The 20,971-nt window shown below is 40.3% G+C and overlaps 1 protein-coding gene across 1 annotated transcript in view; it reads right to left on the bottom strand.

The window, feature by feature from the left end:
- The window catches only part of RNF182 (ring finger protein 182), a 58,602-nt gene extending 45,338 nt beyond the window's left edge, over positions 1 to 13,264 (bottom strand). Inside the window, exon 1 of the mRNA XM_012753659.2 lies at positions 13,145 to 13,264. The gene's annotated coding sequence lies outside the window, so the exon portion shown is untranslated. The remainder of the gene's footprint in view (positions 1 to 13,144) is intronic.
- Positions 13,265 to 20,971: the final 7,707 nt, after the last annotated feature.

The following is a 20,971-nucleotide window of genomic DNA, read 5'->3' as shown; positions in this document are numbered from 1 at the left end:
TGTTTTTCCATTCTTGGGAAACTTCACTTAATAGTATGGGTTCCAGCTCTAACCAGGAAAATATAAGATGTGCTATGTCATCATTGTTTCTTAGAGCTAGACAAAAATACTTTTAATCAACACAAATCAATTCAATTCCTAATACTAGAAAAGTTTATGGCCAAGGTCATGTAATCTTTCCATATAAAAATACAATCACTACTATCCACTTCTATTATAATCTTCTCAAGCGAATATTACATAGCTAATAACAAACATAATAAATAAGCTGATAATAAATACATATAATACGTCATTCAATCCTTTAATGCTTCAGACAACTCACTATGATAGGTACATTAGTATCCCACTTTGTAGTGAAGAAAGTGAAGCTTGTTAGGGTAGTTAGGTTAACTTGCTAAAGGTCCCACAGTTTAACAAGGGGCAAACCCAGGACTGGGACCCAGACCCGACTACTAGGAAGCCCAGGCTCTTTACACACATACAGCACAGCTATGGCAAACCAGCCAGTAGGAGCACTCACCACTGAATAACTCTTCATTTCATTTATATATTTTAGTACCTACTGATTTCAGTAAGTCTGTTCACTTTCCCAAGAGGCATAGGCACTAAGTCAAAAGGTTATAAATGATACATACCCATAGGATATAAAAGGTTATAAAGGTTATAAATGATACATACCCATAGGATACAAAAAATAGTAGAATTTTTTTAATTCATAGGCTAAATACGGAGGTGTATTTTATGTTTTTTACAGTCTCATTCATATTTCAGTGATTAAGAGATAACTAAAAGCTTTGACAAAGTACAGCTGTCCAACCCCTTCCCCCAGAATACATTTGCTTTAGTTAAAAACACAGAAAATTAAAGAACTATTAAACATATTTGATTTTGTAGCCTCTGGCTCTTAGAAAACCATATTTTCAGAAATATTTGTTATTATCATTAGTACTACAAGCAAACTGTTAATTCAAGCTGATAGAGAAGTAGGTTTTAGGTGTTTTCCTTTTATTTTTCAGCCCCCCAAAATTGTACATAAAAAATTCTAATTCATGTTAACATGAGCAAGACCTCAAAAATTATCTTCAAGTGGTTCATATCCATTTTTACAAAGCCTTGAGAAAAGAAGGGAACCACATAGTACATTTTTTATTAAAAGCCCTCACCTATTTGGAAGTCTCTACCATGGAAATGGTCGTGTCTCAGTGATTATAGATGTCGTCAGTGTTACCAAATAAATAATTCTTACCTGCTTGCCAGAATAGAGGATAGCATTTTCTGGGCTCGCCTCTGGGATCATTTAATAAGCTAAAGAGACAGCCACTTGACAAAACCAAGTAGCAGAGGCTTGACAATGGAAATCTAAAACTCTATATAACATTCTGGAGTGTTCCTAAGACTAATCTCCTATGCTAGAAATAGGCATCATATAAAATTCTTTTATTCATTCAAGAAATATTTATTAAACAGTTACTATGTTCCAGGCATTGTTCTAGAGGCTAAGAATACAGGAGTGAAAAAATAGAGCCAGTCTCTTTGTGGATTTTACACGATAGAGGAAAGAGGAAGGCAAACATATATGTATATATATTTTTTATTTGTTTAGATGATGTGCCGGGTAGTAATAGTACTATGCACAAAAAGAGGTAAGGGAGATAAAGAGTACAGGAGACAAAAAGATTAGCATTTGCATTTTTTTAGAGTGCTTAGGGAAGGTCACTCTGGTAACATTTGAGTATAGACCTGAAAAAAATGAGGGAGTGAATCATATAAATATTTGGAAGAAGAACAGTCTAAGCAAAGAGAGCAGCAGTGCTAAGGTCCAGAGGCCAGAACAGGCTGGGTATGTTCAAAGACGGGCAAGGGGCGGTGAGGAGAAGTTCAGATGACTCCACAGGTATGGCTGAAGCAACTGAAAGAATGAGGTTGCCATTTATGGAATTGGGAAAAACTGGGAGGATAGGTTGGGAGGATGTCAGTACAGGGTATCCGGAGTTCATTTTTTGATATGTTGAGTATGAAGGACTTATTTAGACATCCTAGTAGACCACATGAGTGTGGGATTAGGGAATAGTTTTCAGTTGGAGATATGAATTTGAGATTCATCAGCAGATAAGATATTAAAGTTATGAGACACGATGAAACTACCTAGGAATTGGGGGCAAAGAAAGGAAAACATCCAAAGACTGGACTCTGCAATGTTTGAAGAAAAATGTAGAAACCAGCAAAGGACACTAAGCAGGGAAGCTTGCAGCAAGGTGGGGAAAGAATCAAGAAAGACAAGTATCCCAGAGGCCATGTGATATGCTGGATTATTGTCCAACAAATTTCACTCCCTTTCCTTTCCCATCTGTTGATGGGGTTTGCTTCTCTGCCCCATTGATGTTAGGCCTAGCTAAGCAACTTTCTTTGGCCAATGGAAATGTTAGTGGATGAGATGAAAGAAGAGGCCTCCAGCATGCTTAGGTGGTTTGACTTTACTCTTTTATTCCTATAATCTGCCACAACCAGATGGCTGCAGTCCCTTCAGCCTGAGTCCCAGAACAAATACAGAAGAAGCAGGTCTAAACCTAGTCCGCAGCCTGGAATCAATCCCAGCCAAGCCACAGCTTGCAGCAGAACCACGCAGCTAAGCTCACCCTATATCGGCTGAAATGCAGCTGGCCTATGATACCCCAAAGCAAAAGATTACATGCGAGCTACTAAGTGTTAGGGTGATTTCCAATGTCGCATTACTAAGGCAATAGCTAATATACACACCAAATGAAGAAAATCTTTCAAGAAGTTGCATTTGTCAAACGTTACTGTGCTACTGATAGGTTGGATAAGATGAAGATTGAGAACTGACCCCGGATATGGGAACAAAGAGGTCACTCTGAAGCACTTTTCAACCGAGCAGTAGGTATGAATGCCTAACTGGAATAGGTTCAAGAATGGGAGGAGAGAAATAGGAAAGAGCAGTGAAGACAACTCTTTTATGAAGTTTTGCTATAAGGGAGAGCCGAGAAATGGTGCAGGAGCTGAAGAAAAATGTAGGGTTCAAGGAAGGTTTTGTTTTTTATTTTTAAGAGGAGCAGAATTACAGCTTGTAATGTTACAGTTATGAAACTCATGTAAATGATCTAATAGTGGGGAAAAAATGATGATACAGAAAGACCATTATTTGTGAGTGGGCAAGGAAGGGTCGTACACAATGTCCAAGTGGAGGAGGTGGCATCAGAGAGGAACTCCACCACTCAAGGTCCCTGAGAGATGGTGGTGTGTGTGGGTTCAAAGCAGGTAGGGTGGCAGATGCAGTGGGGGAAGCCTGTGCAAGGTCTCTAGAAGCAATGCCATCTGCAGAGGGGACAGGGGCATGAGGTGGTACAGGTTTGAGGGGAGAAAAGAAGACAGAACTGGATCTCCTGGATGGCAGGATAACAAACAGACCAGGAAAACAGGAGCAGGACAGCCAGTCAGCACAGTCAGCTCACACATGGGTCACATTTAAGTCTTCACAATCCCCTCTACATGGCAAACTACTTGTGATGAAACAGAGATGGCATAAGCTTCCCCACTGTACCTCCTTTGGAACTACTACAGCTGCTGTAAACAAACAAACAAAAAATTGCTGGGAAAGTCATTCAGAAAAATATGCAAGAGTATAGAATATTTGGATCTAGTGAAATGACATTAAAATGCCTTTCAAACCAATCAGATGTCATTGAAACTTCCACAGAACTGTGAGCTAAAGAAATGCAGGATCCACCTGAGTACAAGAAGATCTCTGAAGCAGTAGTGGGGCACAGATCGAGGCTGAAGGAGGAAGTGGGTGATGAGTGGATCTGAATCCAGAGCATAGGGCCACGCTACTCAAAATGGCAGCCACTAGCCACAGTTGGCTACTGGGCACTTGAAATGTGGCAGGTGCAACTAGGGAACCAAAGTTTTAATTTTATTTAATTTGAATTAATTTAAATTTAGAAACGGAAACAATGTAAAATATTTTTCCTTCCAATACAACTCTACTGTTTGGTAGTATTACATTTCATTTTAATGGCTGAAAATTTAACAATCAAATTGGGATTTTTTTTTAAGTATAAAATCTGCATACCAGATTTTGAAGACTTTGTGCAAAATGAAAATGTTGAATATCTCATTAATAATTTTTATACTTATTACATGTTAAAATTATGATGACATTTTAGATATATAGGGTTAAATAAAATCTACTGTTAAAATGAATTACTTTTTATTTTTTTAACATAAATACCCAAAACTTAAAATTACCTATTGGACAGCACTGTCCTGAAGATTAAAAAACCAATAAAAAAAAAAAAAACCAATCCTATCTGAAAAGCAGGGTTTGGAGCCTCCTGTTATGCTGGCAGGCCAAGCCTGTCCATCAATATCACAGGAAGAATTATCCAAGATATGTGCACCCCAGGTGCAGAATGCATTCCTTAAATCTGTGATCAATAAGCAACAATATTTTAATAAAAAAAATTGTCAAGCAGCAACTTCAAATCAATCTGGGATAGTATGATAACAAAAATTCACCTGGAATGGTACCTCCAGTTTACCTGAGGTGAAAAACTCCCTTCTAGTGACCTTCAATCCAGAGAAGGTTTAGAATTAAACATAGAGATGATGAAGAATATCAGCCTCATATTAATACTTTTTAGAAAAACTTAGAACTATGTTTTATATTAATAGAACAGTCTATGCACGATTGTCATGTTTTTAATTTTTAAAAGAATCTGACATCAAAATGACAGATTAGCCTGTGATTCTAGTTTAAAATGTATGATAGATTTTAGACGTGATTTATTTTGATTTAAATGTTTAAGAGTATCTGATTATGTCTATATAACATTAATTTTTAGGTGATAGAATATTCAAAGGAATTTCTGCTAATTATTTGGGAAAGTTTTACTTATTTGGGTCATAAATTTGACCAATAAGCATCTGATTTGTCCAAGTAGAAAATCTAATACATTAAAGTTATATATGCAATTTAAAATATTTAAGGGTCTAAATTTAACTAAGTTTATAAATGACACTGATAATTTAAGGAATTCAATCTGTTCAATTTGAATTACAATTTAGTCACAGAAAAAGTGAGGGTGATTGCTCACATTTACCAGATATATAAACAGAATAATAAGATAGGTAAGTTGAACTTAAAGGCCTAAAGAAAATTGGATTTTTATTTTTGCCAGAAATAAATTGAATACTAATTTTCCTTTTCCCACATAAAACTTACCCTTAATAACTAATAATTAAGTCCTTTACAAATATTAATTCATTTAACCCTCCCAACTACCAAGTGAAGTAGTGTAAACTAAAATAAAATTGTGAACTAAATAATAATGTGAACTAAAATAAAATTTTAAGCCCCCCCAGCTAACTTTAATTGGACCCCCTGCCCCACTTGGCCAAGGGGCCCAGGAAATACCCTAAAACGGAGTCCATGAGAAGGGAGGTCAGACGTTCTTCCTCACACTCCACTCTCTTCTTGGAGACATCCTTTGTAACTCATTAACAGGCCTAAAGCTACACAAAACAAAGCTTAAATCACACCTGCAGGTCATCAATTTACTTAACAGATCACTTGAGTCTATGTCCAGTATATGTCCAGTGACTTGTCTGTGATTAACAGACTTACTTATCTTAAGACATTCCAAGCCTTTAAACAAAGCTTCATTTCTTCAACCAATCAAAAATCAAAGACTCTTTAAACCCACCTATAACTTATAATGCCCCGCTTCAAGATGTCCCACCTTTTCAGGCCAAATCAATGTATGCTTCCGTGTATTGATTTATGACTTTACCTGTAATTCCTGTCTCCCTGAAATGTATAAAACCAAACTGTAACCCAACCACTGCAAGACCACTTGCTCAAGGCTTCTTGGGCGTGGCTCTCCAAGACATGGTTGCACATAGTCAGCTCATAATAAACTTCTTCTAATTATTTTGCAGAGTGTGGATTCTTTTCCATTTACAGTAATATTATTCTCCCCATTTTACTGGTAATTGTGTCTTAGTCTGTTCAGATTGCTATAGCAAAATACCATAAACTGGGTGGCTTATAAACAACAGAAACTTATTTCTCACAGTTCTGGGGGCTGGAAAGTCTAAGATCAAGACACCAGTAGATTAGGTATCTGGTGAGAGATCACTTCCCCATTCATAGCTGGTGCCTTCTCACTATGTCTTCACATGGCAGGAGGGGCCAATGAGCTCACTGGGCCTCTTTTATAATGGCACTAATCCCATTCATAAGGGCTCCACCCTCATGATCTATAATAATCACTTCCCAAAGGCCCACCTCCTAATACCTTGAGGGTTAGGATTTCAATATATGAATGGGTGGGGTGGGCACTAAACATTCAGTCCATTGTGATAATGAAGTGATAGTACAGAGAGATGAAGTAGCTTCCCCAGGGTCAAATAGCTAAAAAGTGGCAGAGCCAAAATTCAAATCCAGGCTGTCTGACTTCTCATATTGCCCTTGAACATGAAAAAAAGCACGCTTGACAGAAATAATTAGGTATGCATAAAAGCAAGTTTTTACATGCTGTTAAGATTTTAACTAAGTCTCTTGTTCCTTTTTTTCCCTAGTAGTTATCAAGAAAGGTTTGCACCAGAAATCCCAGGAAAACCCCATGTTGTACAGGGGAAGGACTCAAACAAAAACAGCTTTCCAGATTTCTAACTTCATCCTTGACCCCACACCCCAGACCTCCAACATCCTAAGACAAGGAACTCTCTCCAACTGTAACAAAGAACATGTTGCTCTGAACCTCACAGAATTCCAGCCTAGGGTATATGACATTTACTGAGTCACTTCCCATTTCACTTCTTTTCCTCCTATACCACCCCATGTAGCCCTTTCTCATGCTCATTCCCAATCAATCCAGGAAAGTTTAAATATTAATAAAACAAAATAAATTCAAGAGATAGAAGATAACTCCATTTAATTTTGGTTTTAATTCTAAAAACAGATTTGAGGATAAAGGTTCTCTCCCTCCTTCTACTCCAAAACCCCACCTGAAGTCTGCAGCAATAAGCATAAACAAGGATGTCTTTTTCTTGGCTACCTCCCGAGAACTTCTTCCTCCTTCTAAGCGGACCATACCTGCTGTTCTGAATCTGCCCCACCAGGCAGTCCTCCACTGCCACTGTTTCCAAAGCAGACATAATCTAAAAAGCATCTTCACTGCAGCAGGAAGGCATTGTCTGCTAGTAATTAACAAAGCAATCATAGTCAAATTCAGATTGTGGTGTATCCACACAAATCATTTTTTTAAATTTACCAACTCCTGCAATTTGGAATAAGCTATTTATTAGCCTTTTATAGATGAAGAGACAAGTTATAATGATGATCAAAAGAGACAGCTTGTATAGCATACCTAATAAAGTGCCTGGCACCAAGTAAAGGCTCAATAAATGGTAGCTATCATAATATTTATTATTAAAAGAATCTACAGAACCATGTTTAATTACTTGTTTTTATATACACCTCTTATTTAATTCTACTTTTATATAGCTTATATAAGAAAGGACCTTGGAATTAAAATGTTTAATCATTCTTTTACAGAGACAGTAAGAACATGTGTTACATTGTGTGGGGAGATGTAATTCACAATTCTATTGGGAGAAAGAGAGTGAGAAGGTAGTATCATTTAGTCCTTAGCACAGGTAAGAGGTAGCCAAGGAAAGAACAGGTGAGCCCAGATTAAGGATAACCCCATGAGGCAATGCAAATGGATAAACATTTCCAAGTTAGATTTACACGTATATAGCAAGACCAACACCACAGAAAATATGTGGTCATCCCTCAGTATCCATGGCAGACTGATTCCAGAACCCCCTAAGATACCAAAATCCCAGGATGCTCAAGTCCCTCATATACAATGGTACAGTATTTGCATATAACCAATTCATATCCTCCCACATACTTTAAATCATATCGAGATTGCTAATAATACCTGATGCAGTATAAATGCTATATAGTTATTATATTGTGTTTTTTAATTTGCATTATTTTTATTGCTGTATTGTTATTCTTTATTGCTTTTTTCCCAAATATTTCCAATCTATGGTCAGTTAAATCTGCAGATGTGAAACCCACAGATATGCTGGGCTAACTATTCTTTTAATATATGAATACAAATAAGAAATCAAAGAACTACTTTCAGAGAGTATCTTTTTTGTAAATTAAGCTAGCCTAGATTCTATGTACAGAAAAGAACACTGGTACATATCACAATATGCTATGAAGAAATGCTTGTTTTATCACTTTAGGTTTTGTTTCTTTTTATTTAAAAAGACAGAATAAGATAAGGGAAAAAAGCCTAAGTATAATAATTAGTTCCATTATTTCTACACTTAGTTCATATCAGTGAATAGAAAATAAAGCTTGCTGTATTCCTTGACATAAAGCTAGGATTCTGTTATATTTTTTGTACCTTTAGTTTAATATAACAGAGAAAGATCATATCAGTGTCCTCTTATACAATAGGGATAATAGTACCTGCCTCATAGGGTTCTTGTGAGGCTTAAATGAGTTAATATTTGTGAATTACTTAGAACAGCACCTAGCTCACAGGAAAGAAGCACTAGTAAGAGTATGGTTGATAGAAAAGAGATGGAAATCAAAATTAATGCAATCATACTAAAAAGGGTCTCAGAAAACTAACATATAACAAGAGAAATGCCAAATAAGACCACACAGAAACCTATTATAGATTTACAATTCAAGAGTCTGAGTAAACAACAATTCTTCAATACAACTATGCCTGACATATCACATAGTGATCAAATTGTGTAAAACACCATATCTGCTTTGAATGACCATAGTCACAGGAGAGGGAAATTATTTCACAATAGACAGAAACATAACTTCTCATTCAAATACATCAAGTATATCAGACAAACATACAGTTTTATTTTATAGTTCCATTACTGTCTTGATTATCTAAATCATGTATCTGCACAAGTAGATTACCCACACAGAAAACCTTTATTTTGGGGCCTTAATTTGTGGTTTACAAAGTTCAAAGTGCACGTAAGCCACAGTTCAAGGGAGTCACTTTTTAGTTAACTGGGAGGAAAAGTGGGGACGAGTGAGCAGGACCAGCATCACTGTGGTATGACTGGCCAACCTCTGGAAACTGCTACTAGGTAAACCGACCTCAGGTTCTTTGTTTTAAGATCTGTACCATAAAGTGTCAAGGATATTATTAGAGCCATCATGAGGTCTCTCCCCTAAACCCCAAACCCCTTGCTACTGAGCCCACAGCCTCTCAGTATATACTGATCTCCCTTTTAAACACCGTTTAATTCTCTGCCACCTCCACCTCCTAGTCCTTTGGTTTTAATTTCAACTGACTAAAAGGTAAAGAAGCAGGGATGGGCCAGGTGTGGTAGCTCACATCTGTAATCCTAGCACTCTGGAAGCCGGAGGAGGGTGGATTGTTTGAGCTCAGGAGTTCGAGACCAGCCTGAGCAAGAGCAAGACCGCGTGTCTACCAAAAATAGAAAGAAATTAATTGGATAGCTAAAAATATATAGAAAAAATTAACCAGGCATGGTGGCACATGCCTGTAGTCTCTGCTACTTGGGAGGCTGAGGCAGAAGGATCACTTGAGCCCAGGAGTTTGAGGTTGCTGTAAGCTAGGCTGACGCCACTGCACTTTAGCCCAGGCAACAGAGTGAGATTTTGTCTCAAAAAAAAACAAAACAAAAAAAAAAACAAAAGCAGGGATGGAGTTCAAGGCACTTAAGGAAATAAGCAATCACCTAACATGATCCCAAATTTTCTTATCCAACATACCACCTCTACAAATGTCCAAATGTGAAATATAAGGATTATTGTGTTTTTTTAATGTTCACTATCATAAACTATCTAAGTTTCTAATTTTTTCTGGTGGAATTACAAATTAACCAAATCATATTTTAAAAATAGCTCTGCATATATAAAATTTTGTTTAAACCATTACAAAACTAATTGGTAACTTTTCCCCTGAAAAAAAGGCAGGCTAAAAACTAGGCCAAAGGAGAATATTTGGGTATAGTATGTAAAGAGTTACACAGAAAATAAAAGAAATAATCATAACAGTTGGAAATCAAGTAATTCTTCAACTATAAGAGGTTGACTCTTATGATTGAGAGATAACTTTCATGGAGCAATATGAAATATACAGAAGGAAACACTTGAAAAACATTTGTTGACTGATGTCCAAAACTAAATTATATAACTGCTACAAATAATTGGCACATAGGAAATCAATCATTTACCTTGAGCTATGTTTATATATCACTCAAATTATGTACCAGACAGTATAAATATATACATTTTCCCCAAATACTTGTGGTTTGCAAAATGGCTTCATCTATGTTCATTTTAATTGAGAGCATAAAAACAAAACACAAAAGTTGTTCAACCTCTATCAATCACTATTAATAATACATGTCACTAAACACCACTTCCTGTCACCATGGCCATGTGTCTCCCATGCCTTTTCTCAGCACAGCAGTTATGATCAATACCTGCCATGCAAAGCAGGTCAGTTAACAATACCTTGTATTTATAGCATTTTTCCTTGAGGTCTCAGGGCCACATTATTTTCCCCAGCCACAAATCTAAACCTAAGTGTTCTAGTAATGAAAAAATCATTAAAAAAACTACCATCCTTCACAAATGTGCTTTTATAAATGCTACAACACATTGTACTAGATGCTAAATTACCAACCAGTAATCATGTTATCACAGTGCAACTAGAAATTGCAAGAGAATGTTGACCCAGAAACAGCCAATAAAGGCTTTCATGGCTTTAGGCTGCCCAAGCAGGCTTATACAGTTACAAACAACCGATTTACAATGGCACAATTTAAGGTTAATCCTAACATAAATGACATTTTTGGCTCGTTTTATATCTTTAGATATGTTTCATAAATTAAATTACAGAATTCTTCAGGTTGAGCATGACTATGGTGAAAATTATTGTATCAGACCATATTTTACAACTTAAACCAAAAATCAGAATCAGTTTTACTTCAGCAAATTAAGACTCTTAAGCCTAGGAATTCAGGAAAAGACTCAGGCTGCTGAGAATCAGTGAGTGATGACTAGCATTTTATACCTGAGGATGTGCAGTGCTATTGCCTGCTTCCACCAGGTGGCTAATCTAAACCATGGACATAAAGCACACTTTCCACTTACATTTCCTAAGGAGATACGTGGATATCATAGTATTTTTCCCTTCATTATCTGGTTATGTACATACCTCAAAACACTAGTAACACAAACATGCCAGATTCTTGTTTTTCACTCCACTGACACAAGCTTCATTTCATGCTTCAGAGCTTTTACAAATAAACCACTACAACAAAGCAGTGCATACAATACATGACTGTTGGTTTGTGTTTAATGACTTTATTTTTTGGCAGAAAATGATAGTTTTGAAGATGCCAAACTATACTGAATCTTGTGCCTGTGTGAGCTAGCAGCAAAGGCAAAACACCATGTTTAATGTGCTAAATTAACAAAGGACCTCTCCATGCTTTAACACTCAGACTATGGGCCACAACACAAATATGAACACTAGAATTCAGAGTTTCATCCGGCTGAAAGCATGTACATAGTCCTTGTGCTTGAATGTTAGATTTGCTAACAAAGATCTGAAGGAAAGCTGCACTCTTGGTACCTCAGAAAGAACACAAAAATAATTTATTTTTAGTACAAAACATGAAACTATATTCAGTGTCTATATTACATGCCTAGGCTTCAATATCCTGTTTGTCTTTCATGCTTAAATGAGAAAATACTTATTTTCTCTCCTGGTTATCTTCTCAAAACAGATCTACTTCATTTTAATCAATCTACCATTTCATTACCATCATCAAAGAGTATTTAGCAGAGCATCTGTGAATCCTCGGCAGGTAAAATTCAGTTTAAAAACAAACCCAATTGTGAAATAATCTGCAAATTGTTATTGCAACTTAAACCCTTTAGTTTCCAATACAATCTTCTAATGAAGTGACATTACTTAAAATTGCTAGCAAATATGCACAGACTGAGAAATCTAGTAATCAGCAGGCTAACAGGTGTTGAAATCCCGAAAGAGGGAAGAGGAATATTAGATAATCAGTCTATGCCTGACACCTCAAGTAGCTGTCATATCCAGAATTCCAATCAACTTAACTGCATTTCAAGACAATCAGTGCCAGTTTCTTTTCATTAATCACTTTCTAGCAAAAATACAATTTCTTTCATTCCATATAATATTCCCTAAATGACCTACTCTAACTTATACATTATTTTACTAAGTTGGTTACACAATTCAATTAGTTGAACATTTTCTAGTTATCAATACGCCACCTCCTATGGTTTAAATATGATTTAAAACAAATCATATTAACATATATACAATTTCCTTCTGAACTGATCAGCTGTATTTCTGAAAATGAATGTTTTCTTTCACATTATGATCCTTAAGATAATATCTAAGTATCCAAAAACAAGTCTTCGCAATCTCAATTTTAATTTATTAATTTGTGTCTGCAACAAACTAAATATCACAAAATGATTGCATGGCTTGGGGCCACTGAGGAAACACTAGGGTACCCATCACTTGAGCAATTCCCTATCCAGTACCCGAATGCCCTTGGCAACTGCATCGCGACCCCGTCATCACACTCACAAACACCGCTGCAAATACCGCCCGGCTGCCTGCGCTCACAGGGGCTCTGGATTGCTTCCCTACACATAAAAACACAAGTCATTTTCCAGTTCTTTAAAGCATGGACACAAGACGTCCCAGAAACAAAAGCAATGACATCGGTGCCAAGTATCTCAGCGACAAAGTCTTGGTCCTGCGACAAACTCCGGTATCGCTGGATGAAACGCGGACTACCTTTCCCATCTAGTTACAGGTGCAACGACACCCTCCAAAGATAAAGGTCGTTAGTTAGCATCAAAATCCAAACGAACTTCAGAAGCCTCCTCAATACGCTTCGGCCACAGGCGTTAAGAACAGGCTCACTTTTCAGAGATTTGTAAAAATCTCTCGTTTGTCCCCCCCTACTACCCTCCATTCCCTCCTCAAAGAGAATAACCCATGAAATGGGAAAAGTCCAAAGGTAAATATTTTCATACCTTTTTTTTCTTTTTCCTAAAAGCCTCGATGCCAAAATAAAAAGAGAGAGAGGGAGGTCAGCGGCTGTGGTAAGCGGGCGCCCCAGCGCCGTCGCCCGGGAGCAGCTCCCGCCGCGAGCCCTCGAGTTGGGGCCAGGACGGCGGCCGCGCGCCCGGGGGAGGTTCGCGCCCACCCGGCGCCGCGCGGCCCGAAGTTTGCGGTCCCTCAGCTCGCGCGCCCGCGCTGCCCGGCGCCGTCCCGCGCTGCGGGAGGCCGCGGCGGCGGCGTCGGGGACAGCCACGAGCCGTCTCCCGGTGGGGACGCGCGCCCCGGGGACTCGGGCGCAGCCGGGCGCTGGCGCCCCTTCCTCCCCGCGAAGGGCGGACCCCCGCCTCCCCGGCGTCCCCCGCCCGGCCGCGGGCGCGCTCGCCTTACCTGGCCGGCGGCGGCCGAGGGCCCGGGAGCCGCTCCGGCGGCGGCGGCGGCGGCGCCTGAGAGGGGAGGGAGGCGCCCGCGGAGGAGGAGCTCGGGCGAGGAGCGAGCGGGCTGGCGGGCGGGCGGCTTTGTCTCCGCCGCGCCGAGCCGCCGACCCTGCGTCACCATGGCAACCGCCGGGGACCGGGGCCGACGGGGACCCCCTCCTCCCAAATCCCCGGCGCCGAGGGTCCGGGACCCGGGCGGGCCGCCGCCACCGGGGCCCCTCGCCCTTCTCCTCAGCAGCCTGGGTGTTCCGAGCGGACAGGGACGCCCGTGAGCCGCCACCAGCACGAACACACACCCCTCTCAATCTCCCTCACAAATCGCCTCTCTCCCCGGCAAGAGGGGACGCCTGAAAGCGAGAAGCCAGCCCCGGGCCGGTTTTTATTTCCCTCCTAAGTAGGCGCTCCTTTGCTTTCCCACGCTGGACATTCCAAACCTCCCCCGTTCCCCGCACGGGCCGCCACCACACCTGTCTTCTGTGGCGCTGCGCTCTCAGAATGGAAATTCACTCAAGGGAGAAGAAAGAGCAATGCAAAGTGATAAAGTGTTGAGCAACTGGTACTCGGTGCTCCTGTTGCCTCTGCCGCAGCGTGCACCGAGCTGCCAAGGGACGCGTCCCTCCTCCTCCTCCTCCTCCTCCTCCTCCTCCTCCTCAGCCGCCTCCCCTCCTCCCTCCCCTCCTCCCTCCCCTCCTCCCTCTGCCGGATCTGGTCGCAGTCCACCGAAATCGTTTTCTGTCTTGTTGAGGGCTCCTATAGGTGAGAGGGGAAAGGGGGCTTTATTTTTTATTGTAAACACAGGATACGCTTGTAAGCTCACAAGCTGAGACACAACTTTCAGGCTGCAGCGTGAATCTCAGCTGCTGCCACACTGCGCAGCCACTGGCACCTACCGTGAGCGCTGAGGGACCGTGCCAAGGACCGGCCCGGTACTGCAGGCCATCGCAGTCAGGAGAGGAGGGAGGGAGGCTAACCTTGGCACGTGCTATCATAGCATCCTCTCCTGAGGAAATTCTTAGAGAGGGAGGGAAAAGTACTAGCAGACCCTTGGTCGTGCTTCCTCTGAAGGACAGAGCTAGAGGGCAGCGGCCATGGGGTGAGTGTCATCACTCCATACTATGTTTTCCTGAAACATGAGTTACTGAATCCAGAATGTACAATGTCTTTCTTTAAACCCTGGGGTGCATGGCATTTGTTTTCTGGCATTTGTGAATCACCAAAGGAATGTCAATAACTTATAATAAAATTCTGGGTACCTGATGTTTTCTGAGACCTATCTGAGAAGCCACAAAGCAGAACAATGTTACTATTAATTTGAAGCCACCCATATTAACTAATGAAAATATAAGATCTGTTTTATGGAGGAAAATGAAAACAGATTGGCCACTTTCCTGTAATGAGAATATTGATATTTCAGGATGATGTCAAAAGACAAGGTCTTTCTGACAGGCCATTAAACAATTTGGCAATATCTATCACATACCTTTCCCCGGGCCTGAATTCTAGTTCTACTGTTTATCGACTACATGACCTCAGCATGCAATTTAGCACATCTGTTCCTCAGTTTCCTTATCTGTAAAATAGGGATTGTAATAGTACTTCATTGAGTTGTAAAAATGTAGATGAGTGCACATAAAGCTCTAAGAGGAATGCCTGATAGTATACAATGCTGAATAAACTTTAACTATTATTTTTATCATTATACTTTGTTGGATCTCTCATTTATTTTATTAATCTTCAATTCAGCTTAGTGTATGTGTATATATATACATGTATCTACACACACACACTAATCAAAAAGTTAAATTATCAGATCAACATTCAGAGTAATTTCATCTTGATAAATATTAAATTTTCCAGGTTTAACAAAACACAGCAAATATCCTCAAGTGGTTTACAATCAGTTTGTTACAGTCAAATCCCTAATATGTAAAGTACATAAGACATCGGTACTGAAGAGTTTGTATAAAAATTTTCCTATTCTGTATTTTGGAATTTGTCTATCCAAATTCTTGTATTTTTCTCAGTTGTAAATCATAATAATAGCTGATGTTTACTGCACACTGTGTCCAAGGTCACAGTTATTTAGTGGCAGAATTACTAGACTCTTAACCACTACATACTACAGCTTCACTAAAAGGGAGAAGCACATTTATTAACTTTTGCATCTTGACACAATCAAAAATTAACGGGAAAAGCAAATATCCTAAGAAATATCTTTAAATTATTTGAGAGCTTGAACTCTAATATGCTTTATCCTATTAAGTCATCAGTTTTGGAATAGGCAGAGGGAAAAAGCAAGCTTCAATGTTCTCTCATTACAATCTCATTAAGCACCGACTCCTTCGACCCTTGCCTTCTGGCCATGTTCTGACATTGTTTAATGAGGTGATAGCAACACACACAAAATACATTTAAAAATGCTTGTTTATGTCTTAGATTTTATCTTAAATTACTTGTTATGTCTTAAAATTAGTTTTCTTCATGAATAGTTGTTGAATTTGAAATGAAAAAAACCATCCTCAGCCATTCAGAGGGGTTGAAAAAGAAAATCACATTCTCAGCTGAGTCTATAAAAGCTGGAAATTCAGAACTCACAATTTCCTCTCTTCTCAATAGCCCCCCTAGGGCATGGGCAAATCTGCTCTAAAAGGCAAATATTGACTATCATATCCCTGCAAGTAGAGAAAAATGCACTTTACCACACATTGCTCCTAAGGGGTTTGGACATCCTTGTTCAAAGGAAGTATGTTGGTCCCTTGAACCTGAGACCATAGAAGAGAGTTTAAATCATATTTCTTTCAAGGCTCCAAGAGGTACCCAACTGACATTCTAAATTTCTTCATCATAGGGAATTTCTTTAAAAAATAAAGATTCATCCAACTCCCAAGAATTTTACCTAACTTGAAATGAGCTCTATGTATGATGTGTTAGTTTATAAAAGACTATGGTTTACCTTAATGACGCTAACAATAAAGAAATTAAAGAACATCCAAATTTCTTAACAATGCTAAACAGCCCCATAATTGTTTGTAGAACTGAAAGAGACTACCTTCTCTACGCAATCCATTCCACAAAGATAAGATAATTTTGAAATATCCTTGCTACTAAACCAGTTGTGAAAAATATTGTCATAATTGGCATTGGAGATACATAGAACTACTAAGCTATCTGGCACATCAATCTGAGTGAGAGAAAGTTGCCACAGTGTATCCCCTAAGAATCCTGGAAAATATAGCCAAAAGTAAATGGGATTGAGAAGCACTGTCTCATGCATTATTTATTGTTCCCTTGTGTTTATTGTGCAGCCCATTTAAAAATATATATTATTTGCCACTGGGGAAAATGGCATGGAAACTAATACATTACAGTTCTCCACCAAGAGCTCCCCATGGAGACGTCCAACATAACATCTAAGCTGAAAGTATAATTTGATCTTGATCAGATTGCAGTCAAGTAAACTTTTGATACACTTTACCTGGCTTAAGAAAAATTTTGTTTTAAAGAAATTAACTTCAGCAGTCTTGAAAAATGTTTTATTCAGAGAGTTAGTGTAAAGGTATTGCTTCCTTTTCTTGGGTCATCAAGTAGAGGCTCCCATCTCCTTTCACGGCCCCTCTGCTGCTGACCTCCTCACACTCATAGCTTATCTCATCTCAGTGGTAAAAATGTGTCAGAATATGAACTAATTCCAATGTTGTCTGTTTGAAATTTCATTATCTGTGTATTTACTTATTGATCTCTGACACAGCTGCAAATTAGCTCTTAGCAGAATGGAAAGGATTTGTTTCTAGTTTCCTCATCTATAAAATGAGGGTGTCAAGGCCTGTCCTTATCTCCAGCAAAAATTTCATAAATTTAAATGAGATCGTCCAGTAAAGCTCTTTGATCAAAGGCTCTATGAGATTCTAATGCTGTAAACCACCGGAGTGAGAGACTAGAAGGGCTATCAAAGGGAAATTGTATACTGTACACATCATTATAATAGTAAAACTATTTGAAAGGCCCCTTTGTGACTAGATCTTTTGAACATTATAAATGAAGAATTCTACACCATCAAAGACAAGCCAAGGGTGTTGGGACCAGACAGACTCTTTGGGGATGAGGCACTCAATGCGTCAAGGGAAAGATATGTGGCAGCATTTTCCACTGGCACCTCCCATCCAGTTGAGACTGTACCTTGCTTTGCTAGATAGGCATAGATCAGAGTAAATACCCAGACATGGGCTCATGAACTGCAGGCAGATATGGCAAATTAGGCCAGAGCGAAGATCAAAATAAGCTCTGCTCAGTGGGGTGGGGGGACTCTAGCCAGGGGCAGGGTAGAGTTGCCAGATAAAATACAGGACATGCAATATTTGGGACATATGAATACTAAAACACTTATTTTTTTATTTATTTGAAATTCAAATTTAATGGGGGCATCCTGTATTATTATTTGCTAAATCAAGCAACCCTCAACAGGGAGCTCAGTGAGGATTTCAACAGATATAGAGTCAGATCCTTGGAAGTACGTATCCTAGTGAGCAGAACAAGATCAACACAATAGTCAGTGGCTAATAATACTAGTGCAAATAAGTGGTCAGCAAAGATCTAATAACTGTGTTCTTCCTCTCCCCCTCTAGAACTGGCACAAGATCAAGGCCGTGCTAGCAAGAGCAAAAGGACAATAAGTCCCAAAACAAGGGGATAGAGGGGTGGTTTCTGCCTCCACACTCACTATTCACAGATGTAAACTCTCCAATCAGTAACATATCACTTAATATGCCCCCAGAGGTGCATCAAAGTTCCCAAAAAGGAGGTAGAATCTAAAAAATCCACCCCAAATATGCACCACCACCACGGCCATCCTCTCAATTAGCAATTTGACCGTTCTATTTTATGGAGAGTGGATTCGTGGAGAGCAAGATGAAGACAGGGAGACCCATGAACAGACAAGTTCAATAGATCAGGCAAGAGATGATAATGGGTTGGCTGGGGGTGGGCATGGGGGACAGTGGAGATGGAGAGAAGTAGGAAGACAGAAGCAGCATTTTGGAAGAAGAATGGACAGGTCATGATAAGGGGCTTCTTCCAGGACAAAAGGCAGAGGAAAGTGGCAGGAATCCCTCTCAGTTTCTGGCCTGCCATGTAGGACTCTGTGTGAAGGGGAAACGCTGAGCATATTTGATGATTGATGATCGTTCCTGGAAGACGAGACTGTCAGTTGGTAGAAGTGGATATGGCTGGGATGCCATGATATGCAGCGAAGGCTGACTGCTCACTGATCCCTGGGCTGGGGGAAGATAAGCAACTGCAAAGAGAGAAACAGAGACCAGAGCCCTATGGCTCCTCAGAGTCTGCAAGGGCAGCCTCACAGGCTTTCTGTTCTTGGAACACATCAGATATGTTCCCTTCTGAGTCTCCTGCCCATCCATTCCCTAACCTAACATGGTCTTCCGCCCAGATCTTCACAAGACTGTCTCCCTTGGGCCTCTCAGCTCTGCACTCAAATGTCACCAACTCAGAGAACTTTTCTGACCACCCAATCCGAAATAGCACAGTTTCTTATTATCACATTACCCTCTTTTATAGTTTTCAAAATACTTAGCATCTTCTGACATTGTCATTCACTTACAAGTATGTTGCCTTGTCCACAACCACACCCTCTAGAACATGAGCTCCCAGGTTCATGGACTTGCCTGTCATTTTCACGCTCACTCCTCAGCCCCTAGAACAGCACCAGGTGCAATGGGCACTTGGTGAACACCTGGTGAAGGGGTGCACGGACGGCTTCCCAGTTCCTAGTTCTAGTTCACAGAGAGGCAGCTGTCCATTGTTCCTGCCCTTGGATGCTATAAAATAGCCATGTCCTTAAAATAACTTTTCCTTTTCCTTGATCTTTTTTGAGTAGTTTCTTTTCCTTACCAACAAAAAGGCTGAACGAGAATACACGTAGGAATCTAAGTCAGCAGAAGGGCTGGATGAAGGCCAGGGAATGTCCCAACTAGGTCAGCCTCTAAGAAGAAGAGCCACAGGTTTGTAAATGTTAGAACAGATATGTCAGGAGAAGGAAAATCCACCACGTAAGATGCTAGCCTACTGCCTGTCGATGGTCATCAGCCAATTCAAAGATTGTATTCCTTCATGCTGTCAGTGTTGCCTTCCTTCTGTGTACTATCTCTGGGCTGGGCCAGAGATCCAGAGATGAATAAGGAGCCAGAGATCCAGAAATGAATAAGGAGCCAGAGATCCAGAGATGAATAAGGAGCAGCCCCGGTCCTGAGGGAAGACAGTTTGCAGAGAAGACAAGGGTAAGAGTTAATGGCAGGTGGTAAGTGCTCTGTGGCAGTGGCAGATCAACTCTTGGGGCCCTGCGGGGCATTGAGGAGGTAATGTTCAAACCGGCCTTTGAGGCAACAAAGGGAGGGAGAAGGTCATTCCAGGTAAAGGACTCAACAGATGTGAGGCGTGGAGATGCCAAGCCAGCATATCAGGTTCAGAGGCTCAATTCCGCAGGGCCAGAGTCCAGGGTGTCCCTGGGCTGATGGAAGGAAATGATATCGGGCCGGTAGCAAGGACCCGGATTGTATGGACCTGTGTGAGGAAAACTCATTTTCCCTAGTAGGATTAAAACCCAGGCTAGAAAAAAATACTTCGCTGGCAACCAGAATATGACTGCTTCCTCCTGGATTTTACTTCCCCTTGGAAGTTCTCAATACTTAGGCTGTCGTTCCTATGCTAGCCTCACGGGCCTCCTGTCCTTTGCGCTCAGGAGCAGGGACTTCATCCCTTAGGTGACCACACACATGCGCTCACCCTTTCTCAAATGCTCTTTGACATTCTTTATGAGACTGCCTTCGGAGAAGCTTAGCAAATATTAAAGCTGAATGTGATTAATAATGAAGTGTATTGGAAGCTAAGAGGACTGCTGGTCCCAGGCCTGGCTCCCATGGACGGATATACAGTGTCCCCAAGACCAGCGCCACTGTCAGCCTCATCAATGACAGCTTGCCAGGGAGAGGCAGTGGGCCAGGAATCCCCCAAAGCTGCCTGCCGAGTTGGCTGAGGAAGATCTTAGAATCACAAAGAGGCTTCAGTTAACTTTATTTAATGGGAAAGAGATTCACTAGAACAGTTTGATTTTAATGAAAACAAAACCTTTAAGCTGGGAGGGTACTCTATCCTTTCAGAAACTCACATTAGAGGCGAAAGCCTGGGTGAATTTTTTTCTCCCTGTTCTGGCCATTTGCTGCATCCTATTAACTCTATATTTAGGTTTCGGGTCCACTCTCCGACTCGCTTTCGTTTCCATAATCCATAAAATAAAGTAAGGACTTTATTTTATCTGAACTATCATAACAGTTTCTCAACTGCTCATGTGGTCTT

Source organism: Microcebus murinus, chromosome 15 (assembly GCF_040939455.1).
Source record: "Microcebus murinus isolate Inina chromosome 15, M.murinus_Inina_mat1.0, whole genome shotgun sequence".
Taxonomy (NCBI): domain Eukaryota; kingdom Metazoa; phylum Chordata; class Mammalia; order Primates; family Cheirogaleidae; genus Microcebus; species Microcebus murinus.
This window is presented reverse-complemented; position numbering and strand designations above follow the sequence as displayed.